The sequence below is a fragment of the Mya arenaria genome, chromosome 6 (genome assembly GCF_026914265.1).
Source record: "Mya arenaria isolate MELC-2E11 chromosome 6, ASM2691426v1".
NCBI classification, from domain to species: Eukaryota; Metazoa; Mollusca; class Bivalvia; order Myida; family Myidae; genus Mya; species Mya arenaria.
Genome location: NC_069127.1, coordinates 74,152,780 through 74,158,246, shown reverse-complemented (window position 1 = coordinate 74,158,246; position 5,467 = coordinate 74,152,780).

Sequence of the window (5,467 nt, the reverse complement as noted above, 5' to 3'; positions counted from 1 at the left end):
TAAGCGGCAACTTACATCCATAGCAACCATGACTCTCCAAGCAACCTATGAATTCCCTAGTTACAAATAACAACCTTAGCAATTACATTCATTCATAACAATCACCTTAGCAACACATAGCTTCCTTAGCATTCCAAAGACTTCCTTAGCAACTATGACATCCTTACAAACCCCTTCTTTTATAGCAATCAATGATTTAGTTTAGAAACTTCATTGCTAATGTTAAATTTCGAGGATCTACGTTTTATTACGTTTTTTATTCAACAAACTTGACTGTCAATATAATAAAGGCATGGCCGCAGTCAGTACTCTCAGTGCTATGATATATGAATGGGTTTTGGGATATGTAAAACAAATGCGCTACCAATAACATACATAATTTATACTGTTTATTGTTTGGGAATATACTACTATGTGTACTTAAAAGACACCAGACGAGTATATAAATTGGTATTAGTCTGATTTTACCGCATTTGGAAAAAAAACTATGAGAATTGTATCCCCCCTTTGCGAGACTTTAACCATTTTCTATGCAGCTAGTTAAAATTTAAGAACATTATCAATTAAGAAACTCAATATAAAATAAGTTCCAATATAGAAATCAAAATAGTTATTTGCCACGAACGGAGTGTACTACCTTCGTTGCAGGTATCGACAGTTTTAGCGATTTGCGTTAAATAAGCATCCAGATTTGTTTCAAGAGGAGAAAATAGAAATAAACATTATAAAAGTTGACTTTCGAGTGAAACCTGTCTCTGCCCCTCGATATAATAAATAAAACTAGGCAAATAACACGTATCGGGAAATAACATGCAACTTATTCCCGCTGAAAAACAAATTGATCGCTAATGTAGACGGTGTGATGAAAACAGTAAATTGCTGCGCCACTCATGTTTCTTTTTTCTTTTTGCACTTTAAACACAAATCGAAAAACTGTATTAATAATTTAATTTGTTGTTTTCATTTCCCTGAGTAAATTTGGGACCATGGAAAAGAAAAAAGCTGATCATTTTTTTTATTTGTTATAAGGAAATTACTGAGCCCTCACAAGTTCATGGGTGTGTGTCTTGTTTCTGAATATTTTCGAATATAGAGCTCGAATACCGAGTTGTGATTCGAAATTAGTCTTGGGTAATAAGCCCTCACACGCCCATTGACCTCACTGCTCGATATTCATAGCTAGCTCGATATTTGCATTATCAAATGGACAATATCACTCAACCTGACGAATATCTATACGATCGCTTCCTTTGGTTCGATATTGAGTTTCGACCATCGAGTTAACTTCAGGCACTTGTTTAATTTACAGTGTTTCATTTTATTGCATGTAACAACGTCTAGCCTATGCAAATATGATGTGGAAATGTTCCGTCGATGCAAACATGGTGTGGTTCGTGGGGGGATTTTAATATAATGGGAGTTTGTCCCTCTCTGCAAACTTTGTATGAGGGTGCCCAGCGAGGTATTTTGTCCGTTTATGAAAACTGGGCTTGGGAAATCCAAGGCAGGCTTGAATCCCTCTTTGCAATCTTGGTTTTGATTGTTTAAGGGGGATTTGTCAGTCTATTTAAACTAAGTGAAGGGGTATACATGGGTGATTTTGGCTGTCTATGCATTGTCAATGTGTGGTGTTTGGGGGGTTTAACCCCATATTCTTACATGTTTTGGAATGTTCATGTCTGTCTATGCTTACTGAGGGTAGGAGGGAGTCCATGGGTGATTTTGTCTCTCTAAGCAAAAAGAGTGTTGATGTTTTCAGGAGGGATTGTATCACCGTATGAACGAGTGTTGTAGAAAAGTGCAGGGAGGTTTCCTCCGTCAATGCAAACTTGATGTAAGGGTTTCCAGGGATAATTTCTTGTTTCACTCGAGGCCATTCATCCCCCACATCACGCCTGCAACCGATGTTGCAGATTTCTAAGGGGAAATGAAGCATCGTGCATGAATGTACACAACTGTGCGGTTTCTTAAGAATCTAAAATAGTGTGGCTGATCTACAAATTCTAATCCTTAAATGAATACTAATGTTCAACTTTGAGGAAATTTGAATGCTAATCTAAAATGGACGTTTCTTTTTTCATAGTACCTAACGTTACGTGTATGATCCTTCAAAACGCTTCCATTTCAATTAAACTCCTGATCACGGATCTTTACAAGTCTGTTACCCCAATTTTAAATAATATTTTAATGAAGAACGTTTGTGTTGTCCTGAGAAATCGTGTGTCTCTCGTCGTTGATATCATTTTAAACTGATTTTAAACACAGTCAGTGTTATTTGTTTTCCCCTGTAGTCTGCTACGTTGTTTTGTTATACTTCATTCAACGGGAGCAATCGACGTAGCCACGATAATAGGATACCCTTAACAACACACATGGGTTTGACTGCCGTCAACGGCCAGCTTGACAGATCCGGGCATGACAATATTGTTTGCTTGTAGAAAGTTGGTCAATGTTCATGTATGTGCATATTTTCTCTTTCTCTGTGACCAAAAGTGTCACCATATCCGTAATTTGTAATAACTATAAGGTACATGTATTTCGTGGTTCTATTTATTCGTTAAGGTTAGCTATTGAAAGGGCTAATCTGTTTTATTTAAGCTTAACAAGCCTCTTTCAGAACGGTAAGACTTAATTAACGATCAATGGTTTGCAACCACATTGGTATGAGTTTCATTCCCTACACCGGTGGACGCCAGAGTATGCCGCGTTACATTCTGAATACCCGCCAACGAAGTGATGTAGGCAATTGGCTCAAGACCACAGTTATCTGCCCCCCGTTGACCAAGATCCGGATGTGAATACAGAAAAAAGAGTGCTTGTGTTCAAGTATCAATATTTTATTAAAGTTGAATCAATATTTTATTAAAGTTGAATGAAAGGGAAGAAACAGGTGGCTTTTTTGCACAGAGCTTAACATAATTTGACACTGTATTGCAAAAACTGATATTTTTCAGTGTAAAAATTGGAAATATCATTGCCTGTGGAACTGTGTAAATTGGTTGTTTGTAGCCTTATTCCGTCTTGACCTCAGGGTCATGTATTACTACTCAATTTTGTGAGAAAACGCAATGATCAACCCTATGTTTTCTTGTGATTAAATTTTGTGTCTTGGATTGTTCTACAGCAGCCAGTTACTTGTTTTTCAATTGGGACTGTTTTAAAGTGAAAAGCCAGGTTAGTGTCTATATGAAACATATAGTAAAAATAACTGTGGTCTCACGCCAATTTGAGCGCATCCAGCTTGCTCTTGCGTCTAAAGTTGGCTCAAGACCACAGTTATCTGCCCCCGTTGAGATCCGGATGTTAATACAGAAAAAAGAGTGCTTGCGTTCAAGTATCAATATTTTATTAAAATTGAATGAAAAAGTAGCAAAAAATGTTCTTTTTGCAGAGAACTTGACTGAATTTGACACTCTATTGCAGAAATTGATAGTTTTCAGTGTAAATATTGGAAAAATTATAGCTTGTGGAAAATTAGTTGTTTGTAGCCGATTGACTCCTTGGCGGAAGGGTTATGTATTTGAACTCAATTTTGACAGTCGGGTCAATGGTCAACATGGTGTTTTCTTGTGATTATATTTTGTGTCTTGAATTGTTCTAGAGATGCCATGTCCTTGTTTTTCAATTGGGATGTGTATAAAGTCAAAAGCCAGGTTAGTGTCTATATGAAACATATAGTAAAAATAACTGTGGTCTCACGCCAGTTAACACGGTTTAGAATAATAGGCTAGTGTGGAGCTATAACGTTAACAATCGAAATGGAGTCGCCATTTTGTATTCTGTCTTATTCACTTGTGTTTTGCATGTAACCGGCCTACTCGAACAAACCAAACGTTTTTTTTTATGAACGAAGTAAGGGCACTGTTTCAAATAATGTTGTTTAACCTTTAATCATTGATACATTCGGGATTTGCTATAAAGGGGCCAGTCTCTGTGTCATGTATATGTTAGTCACTATGTAAGAAATTATTTATAAGTAATAAAATCATTTAGAAATTCCGTACAGTTCCAATCCAAAGTACAAACATGTAGAGTACTGTATATTACACCAGTGTTAACGATTTAAAGAAACATTTTCATCAATACTTTATATTATGCAAGAAAGATTTTCGGCATCTTGAAATACATAAAACATAAATGTGACAAATGTATCCCCATAACAAATTTCTCCCACGACCATCAGTCTCAAATTTAGTATAATACAGTCGAACCTCGTTATGTCGACTTTTTCGGGACCTAGTGAAAAAAGTCGAGATAACGAAAAGTCGACTCATCCGAATTACAAAAAATATCACCAATCCCAACACGTTTGAGTTGGATTGTACGATGTTTACATCCGTAAACACTAATGTCGTGAAAACAACAAACATTCGGGACCAGAAAAAAGTCGACATAACCGGAAAGTCGACTTATCCGACGTCGACATAGCGAGGTTCGACTGTAAATGCACGCCACCTCTTCTGATGCAATCTGTGTGAGGGTCAACATCAATTTCCTCCGCCCAAAATCTACTCTTTGGGACACATGACTTGTCGACCGCCGTCCACAGAGACGGTTTCCCCGGTGATGAAGGACGCGGCATCAGAGGGGAGGAAGGCGATCACGGACGCCACTTCCTCCGGCTGTCCCGGCCGACCCAGCGCGTGCGTCTCTTTCGAACGTTCAAGGAACTGAAATGCAAGAACAAAATTATCATGAATTTATCAAGACCAGGTTTTTAAATTTGAGAAAACAATAAAGGAGGAAATTGGACGTACTCTTTTCTGCGAAGTATAAATTTAAATGTAGCAACTTCTCCCCATCTCCCAGCACCACGCATTAAGGAAAAGTCACAATGAAACAATGGGTTTAAAATTACCGGAACTGATTATTTTAAAACATCAATCTTTTTAAGGTTAAATCTTTAGCAATGATTGTTGTGTCCGCTAGTGGGAGGTAATTCTTGATAGTATTTTCATTGATCTTTGCGCTCAAACTTTTGGGTAATTGTTTAACTTTCCGCTGCTCTGTCTCCCGCCTTTTCATTGCTGACGTACTGAAAATGGTGGCTGAATGATGAATCTTTCGTTCCTTTATATTCGGCTCCATGGGATGCATGGTGTAAGTTTTTGCAGTATATAATAATTATTCATGTTCTTTGATAGTTTGGCCACTTTATTTTGAAAGCAAAGGCTCTTCTAGCCCATATTTTGTTATTTTAATTTTTGTGTTATTTCGTACTTAAACATGTCCGTAGGCCTTTAATTTTTGGTCCTTTCTTGTATTTTGGGTTTTTTGGTTTTTTTCATGTAAAACTATTTTAATTCAATATGTGTAAAAGCCAGAAATATTGTTGAGAATGTGTTTTTTAGTAGATTTCATTTTTTGTATTTTCAGTTATTTACCACAAATAAATCGACAGACCATTGGGCAGTTGACTTTGTTCTTTGTTGTTTACTGATGGTATTGTCATTGGTTCTACTCGCTG